Source organism: Harpia harpyja, chromosome 18, assembly GCF_026419915.1.
Source record: "Harpia harpyja isolate bHarHar1 chromosome 18, bHarHar1 primary haplotype, whole genome shotgun sequence".
Lineage (NCBI taxonomy): Eukaryota > Metazoa > Chordata > Aves > Accipitriformes > Accipitridae > Harpia > Harpia harpyja.
Genome location: NC_068957.1, coordinates 22,905,637 through 22,919,370, shown reverse-complemented (window position 1 = coordinate 22,919,370; position 13,734 = coordinate 22,905,637). Strand labels below are relative to the sequence as shown.

The 13,734-nt window shown below is 38.6% G+C and overlaps 1 long non-coding RNA gene across 1 annotated transcript; it reads right to left on the bottom strand.

The window, feature by feature from the left end:
- Nucleotides 1-397: 397 nt before the first annotated feature.
- On the bottom strand, nt 398-13,428 carry LOC128153722 (uncharacterized). Its single transcript, XR_008239076.1, has 3 exons — nt 13,177-13,428; nt 8,490-8,524; nt 398-472 (listed from the first exon to the last, which is right to left on the bottom strand). It is a non-coding gene; the product is annotated as an uncharacterized LOC128153722 (long non-coding RNA).
- Between the last annotated feature and the right edge of the window lie 306 nt (nt 13,429-13,734).

The following is a 13,734-nucleotide window of genomic DNA, read 5'->3' as shown; positions in this document are numbered from 1 at the left end:
AAGAATGAAAGATAATGAAGATAACATCAGCTGCTGCAAATGGGCTGATTATTTTTGACTTAAGTTTTATTAGGAATTTGAACATGACATCCCTTCCTGATGAACACATCCACAGCTCATTAGCGTCAATAAGAGTTATGCTTATATGGCAGAGAGAGCAGATCTTTTAGTTGTGTATGTCCGGAGTGTGACACACAGCCTTGAGTTCTGTGGCTTACTCAAACAATGACAAGTTAATGAGGATTTACTTTGTGCGCTGTATTTCTATAAAAGTAATTTTTTAAATAGCATAATGGATTAATATTTACTTGACAGCTTTTGCATCATTTATTCCCTGGTTTCTACCTTACAGTCTTGTAAGACAAAAAGATGGAAATAAATATTTACTCATTCTTCATGCATGCAGTTTACTCCATCTAAATATATGGAACTGTAGCCAGCTCTATTCACTGTGTTGCCTTTCAGCTAGATGCTATAAAGAAAGGAAATTAATTGTTGTTAAACTTAGGTATGTGGTAAAAAGCAAAAACAAAGTTAGTGCTGACTCCTGTTCCCATTTTACTACAAGCGCTCCCTCCCACCCCTGTCTCCTCTGCCTATGGCGGGGGGGTGTATGTGTATATGTGTGTGTAAAAATAAGATTACCTCAAGCTCATTACTGTCCACTGACAGGGTCCTGCTGTAAAAACTTTTGATGAATTGTCAGCATCTAATTCCTGAGTAATAAAAAAACCTAAGTTGCTTGCAATCATTATTCCAAATGGAAAAATTAATTGTAAATAACTGGAAGTCAATTAAGGCTGGGTTCTGCCGGGTAATGCAAATCTTTTATAGTTTTGTTTCAGTTAACTGCCTCATTAATGATTTATAGATGTGTATACAGCTGTGGGAACCATAGCATTATCTAATGCACTCAGAGAATAATTACATATGAAAAGAACTACGCAGCTCAAGGGAAAAACTCAGAAATTACTTACTGCCTTAACTTCAACCATATTAAGATGCAAAGTATTTAGAAACCGACTGTGATGTTTTATCATATTCTTGAGGTTTTATATTCTTTTTAAAAAGGGAAAAATAATTCTTTCTAAAAAATATTTGTATACATCAGTATTACACAGTACACAAAAATTAAGATGTCTGTCTCAAACTGAGAATGTAAGGCATTTATTTATTATTTAAAAGCCTAAGTTATAAAACATTCCCATTCCCTTTGTGCATCTGCTATACAGGAAAAAAAGACACTTCTACAGTTAAACAATTCATGGGCATATGCATATATCTCCCTGATTTACATAGAGTTAGAAGTAATTTTGGAAAGACTTCAGGAGTCATTTTCCTTATATACAAATACATCGGTATTTGTTCTTTGGTGACACCATTGTTTGAGGGATTTTTTTTGTAAAGTATTCTTTTCACTCCTGAAACTTATTTCACTTCTGATAAGGCAGCAAACCTAAAGTTTTCACAATTTGCTACTTCTTATTTCTTATAAATTCTAATCCAGTGATAAACTGCTGTTGGACATTTGGAAGCGCCACAGAGGATCCTTTGCTTGTAAGCCTGATTTTCTTATTACTTAGAGCTGAGGAGGTCAAGGTCTTTCTCACCAAAATCAGGCATTTGATACCCAGAACCTTCCCTGAAATTTTGAATACAGTTGGCTCTGTAACACTGTGGATCCTCAGTCCAAAGCTTCTGGCATTGCTATGACCAAATTTTCTGTTGCATGTCTGTGGGAACAGGCCAGAAAAGCAGTGCGATCTCACCCTCCGCGCTCTGCCTCCCAAAAGCATCTTTCATCTTCAGGCCTGAAGGAAATCACCATCCCGTGCTTTTGCCCATAAAGTGACTGCAGGAAAATAAGGGTGATTGTGGTCAGCTGCCATTGGTTTGATCTGTTTCTGGCTCCCACTTTGTCTATGACCTGGTTGCTTTTATGTTCCTTTGAGTTTCCCAGCTCCATATCTAGCCTGCCTTTCACCCCGTCCCTCAATGAGTCTGGCTCTTCGTGGGTATCTCTCCCAGTGGTGCTGGCAATCAAGTTTCCTCATGCCTTGCTACCACTCTAAAGCAGCCTCGCAGCCACCTCTTTCCACATTACTGACAGAGCACAGCTCCCAGAAGTTTCTTCTTCTTCTTGCTCCTCCTTCACCACATTCTTCAGGACTCTGCTCCCAACTCTTTCCTCTGGCCCAATGCTCTTGATTTGTTCGCTCAATCAGATGTGATGCGGTCTGCCAGTGCTCCCTCTTACATGTTGCGTGATTTAGGGCAAGTACCTTTTTTGCCTTATATTTAGTAATATTAAAATCCTGGACCAGTTATCTATTTGAACTATACATGGCCAGAGGGAGACAAATGAAATTATTTTTCATTTTGTCTACAGATGCTTAGACTTTTACATAAAACCTACAACTAACCTGTATCACTTACTCGTTTCACAAATAATGTCAGAGTGTTTCACCAGCTAGGAAAAAAAGAAATCAGCCTGCCATCCTTTTGGGGGGAGGTGGGGTGGGGAAAGCACACCAGAAACTCATTCCATGGTTTCACAGCAGCACTAAAACACACATGCTGCTTGGCCACCAGCCTGCTGCTTCTAGCCAACTGGGCGGTAGGATTAAATGGAGCACAGGAATGTTCGGTATCCCACTTGCTGTTTTAAAGAGCTTGTTCCATATAGAGTGATGCTCAGATGAAAATTCACAAGTTTTGCCTTTGCAGAAAATCTGTGGCATCTTTTGCATGCCTTTTTTAAAGAAAGGTTTACACGTTTATAATTATGCTTATATGTTTCTTATATGTTTCTGCTATCACTGAAGAAAATTAATTATTATAGATTTTATTGACTCATAGAATAAGTCAGGTTGATGAGGTCTCAGGAGGTCATCTATTCCTAACTCCTGCTCAAAGACTTATGCATCTACATCAGTGACCATGTGTGAAATGAAAATGAAGTCAAAAGCATGGGAAAAATTTATTTGGAGATTTCATTGCCAGAAAATAAAATAGAAATAGACAATTGAAATTGTCATAAAATATTTGTAACTCTGCAGTTGTGTGTTACTTGGTAGTGAAACATTACATTAATCTACAAGAACAAATTAATGACTGCAAATCAAGTATCATTTAGCATTAGAAAAACCTACTTTTAATTCTAAGCTTTTGAAGTTGCACTGAATAATCTGCATAAGCAACAGCTAAATAAATCAAGACTGCAATCTGGAAAAGAAATGACCGATCATTCATGAGACAGAGGTCCATATAATCATTAATGCCACAAAGCAAATGAGAAGAGAATGACTATTCAGCATTTAATGCAAAAAATGAGGGCTATCAAATTAAAGTATCAGGTATCGGGGTAAAGCAATAGAAGGAAGCAGTCCTTTCTGTCAGACCTCAGCTAGAGAGCTATTGCTGTGGTGTTAGCTTACATCTGATCAAAGAGTGATTCCACAAATTCAGGCAAGACAAAAAAACCCCAAACCCAAAAGCTGTCGAGGGTGATTAAGCACACAGATACAGCTTTTGGCTTAAGACATCCTCATTGATGTCCTCATGGATTTCTAGGCACAGAAATGTAGAGCCTTGATGGATACTTGAGCCTACTCTTCCCTCGGTGTATTCCTGGGGAGAGCATGGGCTCGACGCCCTTTGGTTTGACACAGTATGGCCATTCTTATTTTCTGCTATCTCTATTTGTACATATTATCTCAGTGCAACTACCACAGCTCTTTCCATTAAGTCTTCCTCAACAGTAGCCAGTAATCTTTATGGCACTTCTTAATTGCTCTTGGAAAATACAGTAAGGGAAAAAGATGAGGTAACATATTTGGCAAAACATCTCCTAATTAGCAAAATTGTTTAGTAACTGCTCTTGTTTAACTATAGTTTATCACACATTGCAGTGTGAATTGAAAAGAGTTGAAGACATTTTTAATTCTGGTTTTAATATACTTTATAATCAAAAGGGTAAAATAAAGGTACATCACTGTGATTTAATGTATGGTGGAAGACAGGCAGAAAAGCTTTCCAGTCCATATCTGCCAGCTATTAACCATGCATCTGTCAGATCTGAGTGTTTCATAACGATTCTCGCTCAGAGACAAAAAAAGGCATGCAGATCAAATTTGCATCTTAGATCTTTTGCCCCTTAGAGAAAAACAGGAACACTGAATTATAAACTGGAAGTAATGTTTTATTGTGAATTCCCTTACCATCCGAAATTTAACTTAGAGTTGTAATTGCTATGCACAGTAACTCTGCCATTCTTTTTCTTTATGCTGTCCCATGCTCAGATTCTGTAGATCAGATGATATAAGAATAAACTAGAAGCCACAAACATTGTAGTGGCACAGGGAACATGGGAGGAATGGAAGAGACACGAGACCTCACGGGACTCCCCATCCCACCAGTTGGCCAACGGAAGACACACAGTTCACGAGATGACAAACTCATTCCTTTTGCAGGCACAGCTCACTTTCTCATCTGTTTTTTTTCCTAATCTCATAAGTTCTCATAACTGAAAAATCATGCCCAAGTAAGCATTTATTTTGTTTCCACCCTACATTCTTCATTTGAAAGATCTGTAAATCAGACATGAAAATCACTCACTCCAGGTTGAAGTCAGATGTTACGAAGGTTCAAGCTGGGAAAACAACAAAATAAATTCTGATCTATTATATTTACTAACATTCCAATTATGCCTTTCCATTTTATACAATTCTGGGGGAAGGCAGGGGGAAATGACACATATTTATCAATGTGGTATTATACTTTATTCTGCCTATATGCCTTTGGCAGTAACTTCAGAAGAGGAATGCCAAACATAACCAGCTAATAACTCAAGGGCTATTATTCTGAGTTACAGACACCCTGAAGGGGAGCAGCCTCAGTGATCGTTTCTCCTCCTGGATCAGATTTTTGAAGTGTTCCAGTTGGATCAGTGTTTGCACAAGAAATGCTCCCCCTTAATTCTCTTGACTTCTGCTGGCTCTACCGTCCTTCCCGTGGGGTACAGAGAATACAACAAATGCAAGTAGTGAAGACTACTTGGATGGTTTGCAAAAATCCAAGCAGAGGATGAAAATTCAGAGGAGGCAGTACTCTTACTGAAACAGTTGCTGTACAGTAGCTATAATTTCCAGAAACAGGTGAAATTTAAAGTTTAGCCTTTTCACAGTTCTGTTATTGTTCATGTGGAAGTCTAAAAAAACCAGTTGCATTTCTGGTCTGCAATTTCAAAGTATAAAAACTTTGCAGGAAGAAACTAACTATGAATAAACTGTAAGTGAATTCAAGAAAGTTGATAAATACTATTAGGACTGATGTATGCAGGCACTGGCAAAGAACAAAGAAACGGCAGAAAGATGGGCAGCTGGAGGAGCAAAGAAAATGTGTAGAGAAAAGAAGGAAAACGATGTGTTACGAAGTGGATATGGTTCATGACACAGTTAGTTACACCAAGCAGAGCTGGAAAATTTTAAAGCAGTGCTTAAAGTTCAGCCTTCCCTTGCTGTATGCCGATGCCTGCTTTGTGCTTGCAGCACTCTTTTTGGAAATCCATGCAGATTATCTCCTTTTAGAATCACTACCGCCTGGATGTTGGGATGCAGCCAGTCTGACAGCCAGTGACAAATTAAGACAATAAACAAACATTAGCTAAAAAAAAAAAAAAAAAAAAACCAACTCTATTAAAATGCAAACATTTGTTTAAAAGTTATTATAGTAAGAGGCAGATACAGGAAATCAAAACATACTACATCTTAAAGCTACTCCTAACTGCTTTTTAAAAAATATTTACACACTTCTAACTGGAGAAAACTGTGGGAAATCAGGCTGTGAAAACCATGTACCAAAGCATATCTTTCCTGTGGTATATGTGAGAATTAAGACTGAGTCAGCTGACATATAGTTTAATATTGCTGCAGATTAAAATTAGCAGTGAATAAGACATATTTACTATAAACTAATAGATGAATAGTTTACCATTTCCTCATTGGAACGTTTTTCTCACATCAGTATGCATTCATACACAGGTGAAAAAATATTTTGTGAACTGTAAATGTGATTAGCCCTTCAAATTACATTTGGTGCGGTTTTTTAAATTGACCATGAGTGCACGCGTACATGTGCATGTGTGTGCCACATTTCTCGTCATCATTGCACGGTTTGCCACTAGAATTTCATAAGCTCAAAGCAATACTGGGAAATTCATAAGCACTGTGACCTCATTTGAAGAGCACCTAAAAATGCACTTGCTTTTATTATTTGGCTATATACAATATAACCTTACATGTGATAGCTAATTTTGAAAACAATATATGCAATTTCATGTTTCTATGGATGGTGAAAAAAGTGCTATTTTGTCCTTAGAGCTGTTACTCTCTCTCAACATAATAATGCAGAAACCAGTAGCAGAGACACAACACTAATAATGTGTACTTTAACCATAATAATTCCACAGTCCTTACTTATGCTATAAAGGTGATGCATATAGATTTTATAGTTGTACTGGTATAAAAAAATACTGGTATAGTCTAAGATTTTAAATGCATCAAGCTATAAAGCTATAACAGAAAGTACCAGGATAAAAAAGATAATTTGGGGCAGCTGGGAAGACTTTGATGCTATTAATTGTAAAAAAAAATCAGTAAATCCAAGTTTTAATGGCAATTCTTTTCATATGGGCTCTAAAAGCATCTGAAATGTCACAGCTGACAACTTTTCACCGTGAAGAATCATAGAATCATAGAATGGTTTTGGTTGGAAGGGACCTTAAAGATCATCTAGTTCCAAGCCCCCTGCCATGGGCAGGGACACCTTCCGCCAGACCAGGTTGCTCAAATCCCCATCCAACCTGGCCTTGAACACTGCCAGGGATGGGGCATCCACAGCTTCACTGGGCAACCTGTTCCAGTGTCTCACCACCCCCACAGTAAACAACTTTCTCCTAATATCTAACCTAAATCTACCCTCTTTCAGTTTAAAACCATTACCCCTTGTCCTATCACTATATGCCCTGGTAAAGAGTCCCTCCCCATCTTTCCTGTAGGTGCCCTTTAAGTACTGGCAGGCTGCTATAAGGTTTCCCCAGAGCCTTCTCTTCTCCAGGCTGAACAACCTCAACTCTTCCAGCCTGTCCTCATAGGAGAGGTGCTCCAGCCCTCTGATCATCTTCGTGGCCCTCCTCTGGACCCGCTCAAGCAGGTCCATGTCTTTCTTACGTTGGGAGCCCCAGAGCTGAACAGAGTACTCCAGCTGGGGTCTCATGAAAGCAGAATAGAGGGGGAGAATCACCTCCCTCGACCTGCTAGCCAAGCCTCTTTTGATGCAGCTGAGGATGCGATGAGCTTTCTGAGCTGCAAGCACACTTTGCTGGCTGATTTTCGGTTTTTCATCCACCAATAGCCCCAACTCCTTCTCCGCAGGGCTGCTCTCCATCCACTCATCGCCCAGCCTGTATTTGTGCTTGGGATTGCCCCGACCCACATGCAGGACCTTGCTCTTGGCCTTGTTGAACTTCATGAGGTTCGCACGGGCCCACCTCTCAAGCCTGTCCAGGTCCCTCTGGTGTGGGATTCACCCACACATAATGTCTAATTTTAAACTTCAGTTTGAAAGGTAGGTGCTTCACTAGTTGGCATGGCACTGCTAATATTCTTTGTAAAGCTAGACTAGGTTGACCACCTTAGAAAACTATTCTTATCTACATACAAAACATGTATTTTAGATGCTCTATAAACTATAATCCATCTGAGCACTGAAGTATGTACAATGAAGAGGCCTGTTTGTCTGAATGGATCTATCCAAAACATAAGCATATGTATAAGCCCATGTTGTATTAGAACCTACATTTTTGGGGAAGTAATGAAGCACAGATATATAAAAATGTGTGAACATACAAAAGGTCTAGGAAATGGCAAGATGCAACAGGAAAACCAAAAATGAACAGTGGGCAGACTGTGTAAATATACACCCCATGTTTAGAATGGCATGACAGCTAAAAGTTTTTCTGGACTGGGAGACAATGAAGTCAAATAAGGGGACCACAAACTTCACAGTGAAGGTGGAGAACAACACTTACTTAAATAGATTTTTTCAAGCCCTTTGGGTTTTATTTTCAGTGAAAGGCATTTGAGGTGCAGTGCCCAGAGTGAGAACGCCTGTCGGTGTCCCCATGCCCCGAAAATCCTCAGCACTTGTAATGAGACGATGACAATAGTCAGCGATAGCAAGCAATGACAGAAGTGCAGAATCCAAACCACTATCATTTTAGTGTTTCATTGGTAATATTTCACTGAATTAGGGCATATTTTTTTTGTCCTACAGGCTATAGACAGGGCATACACACATCCATTTATGGAATGGGAAAGGTGAAGCTTGTGTGGGATCTTCTGGGTTCTGCTGAGGCAAAACACTACGGGGGCTCAAGTGCTAAAGCACGACTGTATCTATAGTCAAGCATTCAAAACAGAAATGCTTACCCGGCTGTATCTGTCAGCCTTCCAGGGCCCAGAGACTACATGAAAAAAATGGATAAAGATATTTTTAAAAAATCCCCTGGGACCATCTCCCGTATTTAATAAGGAAAAGCACCTTCTGTGCAGCCAATAAAAGTTGAGTCTCTCATGAAGATTTATACCATATTACACACTGAAATTCAATGTACAACGATACCCTTGTGTATGCAGTTGTCAGAATAATAATCTTTGTCTGTCTGATCAACTTATATTTTATGCCAACAACACAGCATTTAATATTACACAGTTTCAGAGGAAGAAAATATATTTATTCATGCAACAACTTGCCCAGTAGCTTAAACAGACAAAGTGAAAAAAAAATAGCTTGGAGTTTTTACATTAACTTATGATCCACGATACAGATTTCTATACAATTTTCGCCATTTTATGCAGCAATATAAACTATGATTCTTAATCTAGTTTGTGGAACTGTCTCAGTATTTTATACTGTCATGAGGAATAATACAGTTGGATATGACTGCTGAAGTTTGCTTTTGGCATTCTCCTGAAATGAGGAGACTAAAAATACAAATGGTAATCAACAGCTTTTTTCTATAGTCTGCATTACCATATTCTATGCTGTATTCTTAGGCTTTGTGTCTCAAAATATATATCAAGAAACACTTATAGAGGAGATATACATGGACTCCCCCCAACCAAAGTACTCCTTGTCAGAAATCAGTATCTCTTCAGTAGAGAAAGTCTACACACAATATAGGACTTCTTCCAAATGATGTAATGCTCTGCCAGATGACAAAACTTAAGCAATATAGAAAAGCTCTGTTGTATGTAGATCCATTAAATCTATTCTTCTAGCAGCCTGTGCAGAAAACTGACAGACTTTGAATGATTTATTGCTACCTTTTTAAAGGCATCTACTTTTTACCTTATATTAATTTTTCTTTATATAACAATACCTGACAAAAAAGAAACCAGGGGACACACCACCCCTCCCCCTCCCCCCAAACAAGCTAATGAAAAGATTGCATGTAGGATTGGGAAGAGAAATAAAAGAGGATGGTTAGAAACGTATCTGTACCAAGGTGCACACACATAAAACCACACTGCACCCTTATAAAAGAAAGGCATACTACAATCTTTCAACCATAGTACTTAAACTTCACTTAAAGTTAAGCTTACTATTGCAGAGGAAAAGGCAAATTCTTGTGAGAATGTAATAAAGTGAGTAGATTTCTTCACGGATGGTGGACTTATCAAAACCTGCAAATCCTCTGGTCAGGTTGCATGCCTTTAGGGAAGCATTGCCTGATAATCCATTGTTGACTATTATTGAAACTTTTCCAAAATTATTTATTTGTTGCATCAAGACACAACTGAAGTTACTGCTTGCTCCATAACAGGATGCGGTATCAGTGCCTAAAGAAAGTGACTGATTCCAACATACACACATGCACGTAAGCACACACTCACACAGATAATTTTTACATAGGAAGGAGTTACTGAAATTCATTAGCTAAGGATTGGCTGTAGCTCCAACGCATGGCAGACTCGGACATTTCTTTTGCAACTGAAAAGAGGAAACAGCCATCTACTGTCATGTTAATTATTGTAACCTTCCTATTTAGTTTTCTGCAGACTAGTTTATGTGTAAGAATTCATACACCAAGTCCATTTATATGAAATAAAATACACATTTAAATATGGAAATAGATACCACATGACAGAAATGTGTATGAGAAAAACACACCTACACTACAGGAGTAGAAAAAAGCTAAAGGAGGACACAGATTAAGTCCTGCTTTGTGATTGATAGGAATTTGTTTGCATAGAACACACTTGGAGTGCTTTGATCAGATTAACTATTCTATATGAAAGCAAACCAATGCTTGGAGCCTACATTATATTGTCCCATGGGAAAAAAAAAGTGAGTAACAAATGAGCTGGCCCCCAAAATAACTCCAACGTTCATGGATTGATAGTCTGAAATTGTTCCAGAGAGGTGAGAAAGAGCAAAGGAAAATCAAAGCACCAGAAAACAGAAATGCCTAAAAGCATAAGAGGGATCTTGCACAAGGCCAGCTTAACAAAGATCAGAGAAGTTATGCTGATTTACACCAGCTGAGGAGCTGGCCAGTATCTTTATGTTCTTGAAGCTCAGACTTTAGAAATATATTCAGTGAGTCATAGTCACTGTCTGAGAATTAGAAATGTAGATTGTGTTTGGAGTCCAAAAATAGATGTGATCTATTTTTGTTGGCAAAGGAAAAAAATAGCTCCCTCCTTCCTCCACCAGAAATCCTCAAACCAGATCCACATGATACAAATGGAACAATTTTAAACTGGAGAGGTTTTATCTGTAACTCAGTCAAATGTACCTTTAAAATCTCTAAATACTGAATAACACACCAGATTAATTACTGTTACAATAGGATTATGACCTATAGTGTTGTATACACACAAGGTATGAGTTAAAATAAAAGATTGTAATTCTAATAAAAATAATAGATTCTTCATTGAAGAACATATATCATTATTCAACAGCTATCATTACTTAAATATGCTTTTGTTTAGTGGCAGCTTAGTTACACTGATGATCTTAAAAAAAATGCAGATTTTTTTTCTGTTTAAAATGTATTCTACACATTTTAATGATCTATTTAAAAGATTTCGTACATTCCTATTAGATTCCAAATATATACTGTGTAGTACACTGTGACACAAATATCTACATGCTGCAAATGCATTGCACATGAACATTTGTTCTTGTCTAACCAGGAACATTAAATTGAGCTACACAGATATGTGTCATGTATTCCCCTTGGATGGTTCAAGCATGCTGCAGCTACAGTAAAATATCACCTGCCACTATTGCTCCATGCTCCCAGTCCTACTCCTATGGAAGTGGAATGCTTCATATTTAATAAATATAATCAGTGTTTGCTATAGATAGGGAAGAGCCTCAACAAACAAAGCTTGACGTTTGTTTGTATTTAGACATAGGCTTTTGGGTTCACATTATTTGTATTTATTAGCCTGTTAAATATATTTGTCATATATTTGAGGATGGTGAATCTCACAACAGTCAAATTTTGCAGCTGGTGGAAAAGAAAATTCCCATATACATCTAATACAGCTGCATCTGGGGTTAAAATAGTGCAAATAAAGTTTTCCTGAGAGATTCCTTTATCCACTGGGAAAAATTTGGAAGATACCAAAGCATACCTTAAATATTCCAGCATTTCAGACCTCATACAGGATCTCCTTTTATGACTTAATAGATTTCACCTATTTTTCTTCTCATAAAACAGTTTGCTTATCCTAGCAGTATATACTGAAAAACTAGTTATATAAAATACATAGATTTTATATTTAATGCAAAATGAAGTAAGTAAAACCAGCTACTTAAAATATTTTTGCAGGGCTTTTTTTCACTATAAACCAAAACAGGTATCCCTGTTTCCTATTAATCTTTCTTGATGTATTCTATTCAGGGTGGCCAGCAAACTGATAAGATCTTTCCTTCAGATTTCAAAATTACTGAATCTGGAAATAGTTCTCATTTATCTCATGCACTGCTGAGAAAACAATCTCAAATCGTTGGTTCTACTGATGAAACTTCCTTAGCAACACAAGGGCTCCAGAATTATTTTTCAAACCTTGTCAATGCTTCCTGTGAGGTTTCCGTCACTGTCAACATTGAGCACTTCGCAGATGAGGGGGAAAAAAAGCCCAACCCAGCAAGCTGTGATAAATTAATAGAGGGTAAATTAATAGACTAAATGGAATTAATAGAAGCAGTGATAAATCTAATAGGGAAATTCCATAACAATAGTCCAGTGAATAACATTTCAGATTTACCAAGTCTTTTATCATTTAGATGAGAATCTACAGGGAAGTGACTATGTCCCAACAGTGTTAAAAAAAAGCAGGAAATCTGAGCCCTTGCACCTGTGCCTTTCTCTGCAGCGTAACACACCGCAGCAGGGGCTCTGCATGCGGACTGCACCCCGGGAAACGGCGCAGGAGGACCCTCGCGCACCTTTTACTTTTGAAGCCTTGGCATTAGACTGGACATCCAGGCAGATGCGAGGCTGCGGCTCCTCTCCAGAGCAGGAGCTCCCAGAGCAGCAGAGAAGTCTGCTCTGCGGAATCCTAGAGACCGGTCCCTCTGCCTTGCTGGCACTTTCAGACAGGACTTTTCAGCCATATTCTCTCATGGTATATTATATTTAGGCCATGGTTTAAACCTTTACCGTATTCAGTTTATATTGATTAGGTCTCAAGAGTGCAGCTAGTCCCTTGAAGCTAGATTTCAGTATTTGCTGCTCGAGTCTGTAAAGTGTCAGCAGTGCAGGGATTTGGCTTTTAATGTAATTGGAATAGACTAGTTTAAAGCTTTATTTCAGGTACCTCTAGTCTCAGGTTGGAGAGTGCTTTCCGCTGTGAAGATTTTTTCTTTCCCTGACACAAACGTTCACCCTAGTTCTCAAATTCACCAGTACTCATCTGACACTTCACAAGTTGCCAAATGTCTACTCAAACACTAAAAAGCCCAATTTCTGCTGAGTTCTAAACTGTTAGAGGATAGCTGAAAATTAGCAGTAGCATGTCTATCTAGGGCTGAGCAAAAGACACTGAACATTAACACTTTACTGACTGCTAAAAACTGGCTGAGAAGTGTGCTAGGTACCTTCTGCAGTGGTGCTCTTCGCTCTCCTGTGTCCTGAGAAGCAGTCACTGATGCCAGGATCATGCTAGGCAACAGGGAACACTGCTCCTGTCCTAACACTTTAAGAAATACCTGGAGGCAAAGGAAAGGAGCTTCCTGTCACCGGCAGGTTGGATTTCATGGCAGAGAGTGAAGGCTGAAGGCAGCTCAGGCTTCTACTTCCAAAGCGCCTGCTGAGAGTGCCTTCCTCTACTGTCCTGAGCTGTGTCCCTTGCTGCAGAGGTACAGCTGGGATAGCTCAGCTTTGTCAGCGAACTGCCCTGACTTCTCCCCCCTCCCCCCCCAAATTCCTCAGCATGTTTTTAAAGCTAGTTTGATTCATTATCTGTTTTACAGAGTGACTGTCACACACAACTATGTTGCACAAACTAAAGTGGATACATGCTGTATGCATGAAGTGGCCAGGAAGGAAAGTAAATCACTGCTGATACTGTACATGACAAACCACAATATTCTTAAACTATTTGCCTTTAACTTTAGATCTTCAACTACTCCTTGCCACCCTTCAGCCTAAGAATA